This window comes from Mobula hypostoma, chromosome X2 (assembly GCF_963921235.1).
Source record: "Mobula hypostoma chromosome X2, sMobHyp1.1, whole genome shotgun sequence".
Taxonomy (NCBI): domain Eukaryota; kingdom Metazoa; phylum Chordata; class Chondrichthyes; order Myliobatiformes; family Myliobatidae; genus Mobula; species Mobula hypostoma.
In genome coordinates this window covers 39,543,002-39,556,160 of record NC_086129.1, presented here as the reverse complement: position 1 = coordinate 39,556,160, position 13,159 = coordinate 39,543,002, and the positions used below count along the sequence as shown (strand labels likewise).

The following is a 13,159-nucleotide window of genomic DNA, read 5'->3' as shown; positions in this document are numbered from 1 at the left end:
CTTTAACACATGACGTCCAGTTCTAGTCTCACCCAACCTCAGTGGGAAAAGCCTGCTTGCATTTACCTGATCTATGCCAGGTTCTGATGTTGAATCTACTCTTGAACTATTCAATAATAAATCTCAACTCCAAGCCCTGTCAATATGTTTGCATTTGGCACTGCACATCCAAAAACACCCACTGAGTCCAACTCAAATTCACGGCTGAATTGTTTATTATCTAGATTTGGTTCCTGCTTAGTGTTTACAAGATCTGAATGACCACTTTGGATTGACATAAATTTCAGCCAGAAAAATCTGAACTCCTCAAATCACTATGATAATTCATACGTCTTACTTGTTTGAGCCTGACTTGTTAGGGTAGGCTAAGACATCAACATGCTCGCTATGTTTGAAAGTTTAGTAATTCTGATTAGTGCCATAGTGATGCCTCCAACTCAAATGTTTGACTCTAAAAGCCAATCTTAGTTGAACAAGGCTATAGTGCATTCTTAAACACACTTCATAAAGAGTTCACAGCTGTAAACCATGATGCTGGCCTCATTTCGGCAAAAAAAAAATGGCTGTAATATTTTGTTCTGAAGTTTAACTATCCCCATAATTAATCTGGCCAACCTCTGGGCTGCTCTATTCATAGCCAAATGGCATAAGGAGCGAGAGTAAGCTTAATACCATTCTGTTTTGGAAAGTTTGCCACAAGGATGACTAAAGTCATGGGCCATTGTCAGAAATGTGCCAGACTTAACTCTCCTATAGTATGTTCCATAGTGGTACTTAACCCTTGTATTAAAATTCAATCCACTTTGTATGATTACAAATCTGTACCATTTTGCACAAGTCTACGTGTATTGTCTGAAAAAGGTTTAAATAGATCAAGCACACACAGGAGCTTTGTGAGTTCTTCCTATAACTTTGGCAATAAATGTTTGCTCACCAATGGTTCAAGGTTACTGTCCAGAAGAGGCTGGTAAACAAAATCTCACGCAGTTGATTTCATACCGACTATTCTTGTACATTTAGTATAAAGTTCAAACAATATTTTTGCTCAAAGCAGCAGGTGTTGCCTCTCTCTGAGCCACTTGATGCATCTCTGTTCACTTGGCATCTCACTGTGATAAATGCAGAACAGTTTCATTCCCTGCAACTTGGTCAAACTCTACCTATCCATTCAATATCTGTCCAGAGACCCCTTTGAACACTAGGTCTTACTGTGCACACACTCCATCAGGAAAACTGCTTCTACATTCTCAAACTACATTATTTTAGGTTCTCACAAACTATTCTTCTTCAATTTCTCAGGTAACAGCACCTCACCAAAAATGTTCATTCACTCTCGATACACAGGTTGAATGGTTCTTGAGCTTATGTTCCCAATGTAACTAATTGGGACATTGGAGGTCCAGTGGACAGTGAGGAAGGCCATCATGTCTTGCAGAGGGATCTGCATCAGCTGGAAAAATGGGCTGAAAATGGCTGTTGAAATTTAATGCAGACAAGCGTGAGGCTTAATACTTCAGTAGGACCAACCGGGGTAGGTCTTACACCGGTTGGTAGGGCACTGAGGAGTGTGGTAGAACAAAGGGATCTGGGAATACAGGTACATAATTCATTGAAAGTGGTGTCACAGGTAGATAGGGTTGTAAAGAAAGCTTCTGGCAATATTGGCCTTCAATGATCAATTATTGAGTAGTTGGGATGTTATGTTGAAGTTGTACAGGACATTGGTGGGGCCTAATTTGGAGTACTGTGTGCAATTTTGGTCACTTACCTACAGGAAAGATGTAAATAAGGTTGAAAGAATACAGAGAAAATTTACAAGGATGTTGCTGGGTCTGGAGGACCCGAGTTACAAGGAAAGATTGAATAGGTTAGGACTGTATTCTTTAGAAAGTAGAAGATTGAGGGGAGATTTGACAGAGGTATATAAAATTATGAGGGGTACAAATAGGGTAAATGCAAGCAGGCTTTTTCCACTGCGGTTGGGTGGGACTACAACCAGAGCCACAGTTCTCAGGTGGGCCGCTGTGTTCCCATGCTCTCGAAGATGTTATCGAAATTCTGAGATTGTATGGATTGGACTGTAGTTCATATTGAGCTCTTTCAATTCAATATTTTTTCGTGTTCTTACCCACTCTTTCTTGTTGCCGATTTTGTGGGCTGGGGGTTTTGGTGATCTGTTAAGTTTTTTTGCGTAAGGGAGGAGTTGGGGGTGTTTGGGGTTTGCAAGTTTTTGTTTCTTTTTCTTTTTGTGCGAGGGAGGGGGATTGATGTCTTTCAACTATTCATGTGGTTTTCTGTATTCTATTGCTATCTGGAGAAGAGACAAATTTCAGAGTTATATTCTGCATACATATTTTGATAATAAAGTGAACCTTTGAATTTTGTCACTCAGAGGGTCATGAGACTGTGGAATCAGCTGCCAGCGTGCTCAATTTCAACACTGAAGTTTGGATAGGTACACAGATGGTAGGGTTATGGAGGGCTATGATCTCGGTGCAGGTTGATGGGAGTAGGTAGCTTAAATGATTTCAGCATGGACTAGATGGGCTGAAGGTCCTGTTTCTGTGCTGTACTTCTCTATGACTCTGACATATTGTCCCAATCCAAAATTGCTGTGTTCATTAAACCGCGGTTGTCAATGCCATTGTCCGCTGCTACTGTTGCTTGCTGTGCTACGTGCTCTCAATGGTACGTGTTGAAGGCCTTAAATAAATTCCTTGCAAGTGGTCATGACAAAAAGCCAGGAGAAATCAGTTTTGGTGCTGCAATGTTATACGAAGATCATTAGGCAAAGTTCATCAATAATTTTCAACAATTTATAACAAAAATTATCTTCACCAGTAACCGCATCAACCTCCCGTTTGCATTAATCCTACATGTTCAAAGCTAGAGTAACTTGTTGAGGTGTTTACTGAAGATGTTGACAATATATTGGTGGAAGTAGATGCAGCAGAGGTGAAAAATTGATTTGCACAAAAAGTAGATGTGCACAACAGAAAAAAGCAAACTGCTAGATAAACTCAGTGGGCAGGCTGCAGCGCGAAATAGACAGTCAGCGTTTCAGGTCGCGACCTGAGCTAGAAGATGTATGTGGCTGTTGGAGATCAATAATCCCATACCTGGGACATCATTGTAGGACTTCCTCAGGGCAACACCCTAAGCCCGACCATCTACAATGGCTTCTTCAATGACCCTCCTGTCATCATAAAGTCCAAAATGGGTTTGTTCATTGAAAGTTGTATCATATTCAATTCCATTCGCAATTTCTCAGCAAGTAAAGCAATCTATGCCTGGATACTTCAAGATCTAAATAATATTCAGACAAAAGGTGATAAAGCAGCAGGTAATGTCAGATAATGATCAAGAGAAGAGAGTCTGACTGAGTATCCCGACATTCAATGGGTCCCTCATCATCAAGTCCTATGATCACCCACCACTGACTTGAAACTCAAGTGGACCAGCCACTTAAAGACTACCAGATTAGAGGGAGAATACTCTGTAGGGAGTGACTCAACTTCTGACACCCCCAAAGTTTTTCGATCATCTACAAATCAAGAGTGTGAGAGAGTGTGAAGTAGTCTCAATTTGCCTGGATGCGTACCATTCCAACAACATTAAATGAGCTCACCAAAGCATCCTGCTTGACTAATATTTATTGTGAGTTTGCTGAAATACTAGTGGAAGTGGAGATGGTAGATCCCCCACTTAAACGCACAAAGTATACCATATTCAAATTGCACTGTAGGTATTCGTTCATGCAATTCTGATGGTCCAAACCCACAGCCTTCATCACCAAGAAGGAAAAGGCCTTTGAGTACATAGGAACATAATCCCATTCAAGTTGCTTGCCATCAATTCCTACTAACAACTGTGGGAGCACCTTCATCAGAAGGACAGCCATAGTTCAAGGCTCAACACTACCTTGTATAGAGGGACAGTTAACTCTGGGAGGAGATGGAGTTTGAGAGCAGCAGGGAAGATATTTCCAGAAAAAAACTGAAGAGGCCACTTCAGAAGATATAAAACCATGTGGGTGGAATTTTTCAGTTTGAATGTCTGTGAAATTGGTACATTGTTGAGAAGTAGGCAGACCTTGCAATTCCACTGTCCAATAGGATCACAATACAAACACATAGATATGGAGAACATAGAACATCAATTTAAAATATGTTACAGAACCTCTATCTTGAATATGCCAATAAAAAAAAATACATCAGCATATAACTGGAAGCAGATAAGCAAGCGCAGGGTTGAAAGATGTTTAGAGCTTGGTGTGTGACATGACCTTAAGTTAATGGAGAATATTATCAGGAAGGCTAACCAGAAAACAACCTAAAGGTAGGCAAGCAAAAGAGCCAGAACAGATGCTGAGTTCAGCAATGTTAATTGCAGGATGCAACAACGTTCGTGTTGAGCTTCAAAACTCAATTCAGGATCAAGAATTACACCAACATTATGAATAGGCTGACTCTCTTTCAGATACATGCCTGGAATAAAGATGAAATCAATGAATAGAGAAGAAAATATGACTTCGCTCATTCTGATGTTTTGTTAGAAAAAGTTTCTTCTCATGCAGTACTTGATATTGGATAAAAAGTGACAGCAGAGAAGTCAAAAGGAGGTCTGATGAGATTGAGCTGGGTTCATAGAAAATGCTGCTGTATTTTTAGATATTGTTGCCAAGGGAGGCATGTAGATAAGATCAAAGAGAAGCTTAGTATTAGATCTTTCCAGGAGTTCTGTAGTAATGGCATTTCATTGCATTATGCGAAGAAGTTGTACAAAGAATTTCATGATCTTTGGATTCTTAAAACAAAATAATTATTTCCGAACTGTAATCACTGCTGTAGATGCCTTGATGCAGTCTCAACCCAAAATGCCAACCATTCTTTTGCCTCCACGGCAGCCATTTTGTACAAAGGATTGCCCCAGAAACAATGGAATAAAGATCTACGCAAATTGATTTTGGTGAGGCGGACATTGAACAGAAAAGTAAGGAGAGCTCTAAACCCACCCAATCACAGATTTTCTTCTACATTGCCTGAGAGAGTAGATGGAGCCTTGGCTTAAGTTTTGCAGTGCAGCATTGAATGTGCTATGAGGATTGCATGCCCCAATCTCCACTGTGGGGCTTGAATCCATATGATCTTCTGATTGACAAGTGACCGCTCTGCCTGTGGAAGTGAAGGCTGATGCCCCACCTCTCCTCAGGAGAAGCAAGTTCAGCAACCTATGTATACTCTGTTGGCGCTACAATGGAAAAATGTATGCTTTCCTCATTGCACTTCACTATTTGAGAGATCTTTCTGTGTTTAATATTTGCACTGGGAGCAGAAAAGCAAAGTGATTAGCACGTACAGGCAACCTGTGGTTTCAGCAAGTGGTGGCAGTGTCATGATAAGATTAAGATAGAAATTTCATTAGCATAAATTAAAAGCATTCAACCCTTCTATTACTAAATAGAATGAGAGAGTGCAAGGGGGGGGAAGGAGGGAGGAAAGGCAGGCACACATTGGTGGGAATGGAATGGATCTGATAAGATTTTTAATGGGATCTCAGTCACTTAACAGAGCTGAGGCTGGGGAGAACTCAAAAAAATAAATGGTCAATATAAAAGAGGAATGCTTAAGGACAATAGGGATAGATGAATCACCAAGAGAGATGATGTTATCAAGCCAAGGGGAAAGTTGTGGACTGATCAGCAAGACATCCACTTACAATTTTACAGCAATTTAACAGACAGGAATAGAAATAATGCTTTATGTCATGTCCACCATGGATCCTGAACAAATGAAACTATCAATCAAAAATTATTTTGCATTGAGTAGTTGCTGAGAATCTGAGGCTCTTCTTTTACTACAAAGATTCTTGCCTTGTATCTTAGCAGTTACTCCAGTGACCAAGATCTTTGCGTGCGCCAGCTTAAACAGAGTCTATTGACCAAAAATAGAGTGACCAGGTCCAAGGTGACAAGTTGACTGAAAAAAATGGATGGACAACCCAACTATCAATAATATTTGGAGTAGTGTGTGCAGTTCTGGGTCACTGCATTACAGGAAGGATGTGGAGGCTTTGTAAAGGATGTAAAAGAGGTTTACCAGGATGTTGCCTGAATGACAGAGTAACAGCTATAAGGAGAGGTCAGACAAACATAGATTGCTTTCTCTGCAGTGTCAGAGGGTGAGTAGGAGTATATAAAATAATGAAACGCATAGTTAAGGTAGATAGAGACTTTTTCTCAGGGTCAACGTGTAAAATACTTGAGGGCATTAAGGTGAGAGGAAGAAACTTTAAAAGATTTATGAGGCAAGTTCCTGCGCCCCCCCCCACCCCAACCAATGGCAATGTGCTGGCAGGAGAGGTAGTAGAAGCAGATACAACAGCAATGTTTAATGGTTAATGGTTGGGGTCCATGGCATAAAAAAGGTTGGAAACCCCTGTTTAAGAGACTTTTAGACAGGAATGTGAAGAAGCAGGGAATGAAACGGCACAGACCATGTGCACTTTAAACTGGTGTCATGGTTAACACCAGACATCATGGACCAAAAGGCCTGCCCCTAGGCTGTACCGTTCTAATTCAAAAGATGGGATATCCCGTCAGGGTTCCCAATCCAGATTGTAAGGCAGGAAGCCCCTCCCCAGCAAACTCATTCCAAGGCTCATCTAACCCACTTTCATGATGGAAGGTGTACATAAAGATGGGAGAACGTGAGCAAACAGAATGAATTAACAAGAAAAAATACATTTCATATGCTCAGGATCATCAAGACATAGCATACTTCTGAAGTGCAATCGCTATTGCAATATCAGGAACAATATAGGTCAGCTTGCACAAAGACCCAATACACAGTAATGTCAAAATGCATAATTGCTTGGTTTTGGTCATGTTTGATTACACAAATATTAAGAGCACATGGACATCAACTCCCACACTCTGCAAATAGCAACACTGCATCCTTTGTCGATCTAAGATTAATACAAATTCTGATTCAAAGAATGTGATCTGACAGCACTGAACTCCCTCAGTAGTTCAAGAGTGTCAGTGCAGATCTCAAACCTCTGAATCCCTGACCTATGGGTTGCAAGTCAAGGATCCTATCAACTGGGACAGGAGATTATTTACATCTGCTTCCTGTCCCTTTCTGGGACCATGCCAGCAGTATGTTTTAATGTTCTTCTGCATGACCAAAGGTTACAGCCAAAGTAATCTGGAACATGCACACATACTTCAGCATGCTGAAAGCTAGAAACACAAAAAGCCCTGAAGAAATCATGCTGAGGAGAAACCAGAGACTGTCAAGCAATAAATGGGGCCATCTGAAATTCAATAGCATGGGTCTCAAAGCTTGAAGGCCCAAGCCTCCTGCTCCCCTGCACCATGTATCGGGTCCTGTTGGGAAATGGGTGACAGACAGCTAATATCGGGTTTGGGGTGGGTCAGTGCTTAAAGGTTTGTTATTCTGGCGGCACTGATAAGTCTAGATTTTTTCATAGCCGTAGCACATTAGTAGCAGTTAGCTTCTTCTTGACAGGAAAGCCAAAGTAAAAGGAATAAGTATTAATAAGATCAACAATCTAATCTTAAAGTTTAGACAGAGAAAAAAAAACAAGCTTGGTTAATTGTTTCAGTTAATGATGTACTCCAAGCTCTTGATTAGATTCCAGCCTTTAATTCTTTCCAAGGTATCTTATTCCAAAAATGGACACCATTCCCCAGTGCCCACCTTAACCATTCAACTATATTTCAGTTTGTAAATCATTCTGGAACATGCATTATTCTACATAGATGCCAACTATCTAGCCTCCTGCAGTCATGAACCTCTCAGTTTTCTCTCCGAGGCAATGTTACTGTCATTGTTAGTAAAGATACCAAAAAGATCCAACTATCAACCTATGAAGGACTACAAAAAAAAAGAATCTTGCCTCTATTTATCACTAGCTGAGGATGTACAGGTTTCCCCTGCTATCCGAAAGTACAGCGTTCCTATGAAACCTCTCGTAAACTGAAATGGCGTAAAGCAAAGAAGCAATTACCATTAATTTATATGGGAAAAAATTTTGAGCGTTCCCAGACCCAAAAAATGACCTACCAAATCATACCAAATAACACATAAAACCTAAAAATAACACTAACATATAGTAAAAGCAGGGATGATATGATAACTACACAGCCTGTATAAAGTAGAAATAATGTATGTACAGTGTAGTTTCACTTATCAGAATTGGGAAGATTTAGCCAAAACCGATTTGTAGAAAAAGAATCGGCACGTACACGCATGCGCACACACCTGCCCGCGCAAGGCTTCACGGTCATGGTAGTCTTTCTCGGGGTAAACACAAGTTTAAAGCGGGCGCCTTTTTTCATAAAAGCGAAAATCCTCTTCGGATTTCTTTCGGTTAGCGAAAACAGGTACTAATGTAGGTCTTTCGTAAAAGCGAAGTGGCGCAAAGCAAACTTTTGTAAAGCGGGGGACACCTGTATTGATGCCCAAGACACAAGAGGGTTTGCTCCTATACTTGAAACTATGCAATGGGTATCTTGAACAATCAGCACCAAACTTTGGGGCTTTTAGTATCAACCCCCAAAATACTCAAATTTGATGTCTCATCTGAAAGCAAGCCCCTCCAATAGCACAGTGTTGTCGGCCTATCGATTACATAAAGAGCAGCATTTATATGAACACCTTTCATAATCAAAGGGAATCCAAGTGTTTTCTTGTCAACAAATTACTTTTGAAAGTTACTCTATTGTAATACAAGAAAAAGCAGGCATTTTGCATGGAGCAAGGTCCCAAAAGCAGATAACCTGATCCATGTGATTAGCTTCAGTTGCATTGCCCTTTATTTGAGAAGGATCACAGATACCACCTCTGCTGACTTTTAGTATGCCAGCTGCGCAATAAATATTTCTTTGGGCACTGGTTAGAACACCACAGAACATTAGTACCATGGGATCAATTTGCACTTCATTGATTTAAATGTAAAAATAGCTACATAGGTCTAACTCTGTTTTTAAAAAACAGGGGCGTCCCCTTGCATTGCACCCACTGTCCCTTCTACCTCCTTAACCCCATGAAGGTCAGATTAGCCCCATGCCACAGCACAAGATCAGTAACACATTTTACAAGGAATTACAAGCAAGCACCTATCTCCTCCAAGACGCTAACACTCTAGTTTAGTAAATTTACATGGGACTGAATTGTACTCAAGCTGAAGGTGATGTAAGAAGCATGAATGTGTGAATGCATAAAAGTCCTATTACCTCGCAACCTTATCAATGCATTTGATTGAAAACCATACCATTGGAAATTATCAGTTCTGCACAGAAACCACAAAGAACATCCGTGATCCACATAATTGTAACATTTATTAACAATGTTCAAAATGCAACAATGGTAATCTTTCATAGCAGCATACAACCAATTAGAGCAGGCAAAAGCAAGCAACTTTGAGCAATGCATTTCAAATTCTGAGCAAAATTGCAAATACCAAATTTTATATCATTTGCGCAAACTTCTTTCTCTCTCTCACTTGCACACTCACATGCAACTTCTCAGACTGATGCATACAGGCATACTTTCACACAGATTCACACAAATACCTTTACAAAAGAACATAAACTGTCAAACAAAAACACACATGAACACAAAGGTGTACTCATAAAGTAGAAGGGAGAGATACAAGAGCCAAATAAAAGTAAACGCATGATTCAGAAAGTGAAAGAATAAGGGAGTGAGGATAAAGCACCTGGAAAATTGGAAACTGAGAATAATGCAAGACGAGTCAGAGGTTAAGAATCGACTGCATTTTCTTAGAAAATATCAGCAATTATTGAAATCTGCATGAGTTGTTAATCACTTTGTTTTACGTAGAATACAGTTTGATTCTCTATACCTTTATACCGCAACATTCAGTCTACCATTTGCTTCAGGGGGGAAAAATTAATCACAAAATGCAGTGGAAATTTTGAACTAAGGGGGAAAAAAAAGTTTCCAGGATTGTGGGGTATAATCTCCAGGCTGCTAAATTTCCAGCGAAGACGCATGTTATCTTTTAATACACTTTGACAAAGAGCTTTTGGGGGTTGGTCCCACGTCTCGCCAGGCTGAAAGCACAAAGCCAGCTATTCACGCACCCACAACTACAGAGCACCGAGCAAGTCGGTTAAGAATAAAAAAAAGGACAAGGATTCAGAGGGGGATGCATATTAAGTATAAAGGGCTTTTTTTCGAAGTGTGTATATTTGTGCGTGCCTACATACGTGTGCGTTTATGCATATGCTTGCACGCATGTGCACGTGTCTGACAAGTAGAGATGAGAAACTGCACAACTTCGAAGAACAATCTCTAAAATTATTTAATTGAAAGCTTTAAAACAACATTTCCTAAAAAAAAATAACACATTTCCAAAATATATCAAAATTCTTACAGATTTTCTCTCTCTCTGCGGGAAAATGTAGGTAGCCAGACCAGAACACGTGCTCTGAAGTCGTCCTTCAACTTTAAGAAATAAACATTTTAAAAAAGGTCTCTGAAATGGTAAGAAAGATTAACCATCCCTCAGCCTGTGTACTGACCTATTGGAAGTCCTCGATTCCACAGGTTGCTCTGCTTTTTTAAAAGTAAACTTCCCCTCTTGTATTCTCTCTTCCCAAAGATTTTTTTGCTCTATTCCTGTAAACAATGCGTTTCCTCGGTTAAAGTTCAATCAGAAAAGTCTACAGTTTGTTAGCTTATCTGCTCAGAAGGGACGCTGTCAATCAGGTGTCCCTCTTGCAAAGCAAAATCCACTCTATATAATCTTCCAGTAAGTTTAGACTACAAGGCTTTGACGGACATATGGAAAAGTAAACAGAGCATGCTCAGACCAAGAAGCTGAGTTTGAGCATTTTTAATACGCATTACTCCCTCCCAATGGTAGCTCCTTCTGCGAGTCCACACCCCCTAGGAGCTAGGAATGTACAAAGTCCGAACAACGCACTACCCAGACAAGTTTCTCGCTCTCTCCCTCCAATACCCCATCCCCCCGCAGAACATCAATAAACCTGGAACCACAGCTTGTGACCCATGGGTCAGATTGCCAAATAGGAGAGGCAAGCTAGATTTTCAGACGAAAGCCCCTGACCCTTTTTTTTCACACAACTCCATTCCAAAGTCGCCCAGCTTCTTCAAAACAAGTACACCAGCTCAAAGCTATACATTTCAACGAGACTGGTTGCAGAAAGACCTAAGAGTTGTTCTGGGTCGCCATTTGTCAAAATATCCCTTCTTTTCTTTTCAAATGGTTTTATTTCTTATTTAGTACTGCAAAAAAAATCTGATACAAGAAGCACAGTACAATAAAAGCAAGTCTACGCGATACACCTGCTGGACAGTGTGATGTCCATGATAAAGCAGAGGCTGCACTGGGTTGTACACATAACAAAGCACATGTTAGCCTCTATAGACAACTGTTATGAATAACCAACATTTAACTTTCAAAAGGAATTTAAACATATACTTGAAAATTAAAAAGTGGCCAACATAAAACAGCAAGAGGTTAGCAGAACCATGAGTGGCCAAATGGAATTTCAAATTGGTGTCAATATCTATGAGAATCTATCCTGGACCCAACATACCAATACAATTACAAACAACAGGAATTCTGCAGATGCTGGAAATTCAAGCAACATACATCAAAGTTGCTGGTGAACGCAGCAGGCCAGGCAGCATCTATAGGAAGAGGCGCAGTCGACGTTTCAGGCCGAGACCCTTCGTCAGGACTAACTTAGGGTCTCGGCCTGAAACGTCGACTGCGCCTCTTCCTATAGATGCTGCCTGGCCCAATACAACTACAAAGAAGGCACGACATCAGCTATATTTCATTAGGTGTTTGAGGAGATTTGGTATGCCACTAAAGACACTCGCAAATTTCTACAGAAGTACTGTGGAGAGTTTTCTAACTGGCTGCATCACCGTCTGGTACGGGGGGAGGGGGCTACTGCTCAGGATCGAAATAAGCTGCAGAAAGTTGTGAACTCAGTCAGCTCCATCATGGGCACTAGCCCCCGTAATATCCAGAGTACCTTTAAGGAGCAGTGCCTCAAAAAGGCAGCATCCATCATCAAGGACCCCCATCACCCAGGTCATGCCTTGTTCTCGTTGCTACCATCAGGAAGGAGGTACAGGAGCTTGAAGGCACACACTCAGTGATTCAGAAACAGCTTCTTCCCCTCTGCCATCTGATTTCTGAATGGACATTGAACCCATGAACACACTACTTTCTTATTTCTATTATTGCACTATTTAATTTAACTATTTAATATACAGTATATAGGTATAGGGGACTCCAGATGGAGTCTTTACCTTTGATGTCTGGCATGCTGCTCCCTATCAGACAGGGTGGACGGGCATCACTAGTCCTCGTCCATCTCCTAAATCTCTCACGCGCTGGCTCCAAGCGCAATACCCTGGTAAACCGCTTCAGTTGGCGGGATAAACCACGTGATAAACCACAGCACCACTGGGCGAATGACTTCCATGATGAAGTCACCGGCCAGGACGGAAAGGTTCTCAGATGAACTATAACGGCCGCATATTCACGACCAAGGCGAGCCACCTAGTTGGAGGAAATCGGCTGTGGTCAAACCTGGAGAGGGATGGGCTCCGCCGGGTTTCAGATGCCCAAGACACGCCGCATGATGAGCACACCAAAAAGCTGGTGCAAAGCTTGTCATGATGGTGCCCCCACGACTCCACCAGGAGTTAAGGGCACAAGAAGAAGAATACAGTATATATATTTATGTAAACACGAGGAATTCTGCAGATATATTTATTGTAATTCACAGTTTTTTTGCCTATTATTGTGTATTGCATTGTACTGCTGCCACAAAGTCAACAAATTTCACAACATATGCTGGTGATATTAAACTTAATTCTGATTCAAATAGTCCCTTTTGCTCTGTGAATTATACACAGGATAATTACTTAAAATTTAAGGAAGAGATAATTCAGTCCAACTATTCTGTGCTGGTGTTCATACTCCACACAAATCTCTGCTCATTCCTGATACTTCAGCTCTGCCTTTCAACAATATTTCTAGTCCCTTTCCCTCATGTGATTGCCTAAGTTCCTTTTGAAATTAACTAAACTATTAATTCAGTGGTTGTGTTATTTACGAC

At 40.8% G+C, this 13,159-nt stretch overlaps 1 long non-coding RNA gene across 3 annotated transcripts in view; it reads right to left on the bottom strand.

Annotated features, from left to right (window-relative positions):
* Nucleotides 1-6: 6 nt before the first annotated feature.
* LOC134340742 (uncharacterized) overlaps nucleotides 7-13,159 on the bottom strand; it is a 162,219-nt gene continuing 149,066 nt past the window's right edge. For all 3 annotated transcript variants that reach the window (XR_010016620.1, XR_010016621.1, XR_010016622.1), the window contains one exon: nucleotides 7-2,762. This is a non-coding gene — a long non-coding RNA (uncharacterized LOC134340742). The remainder of the gene's footprint in view (nucleotides 2,763-13,159) is intronic.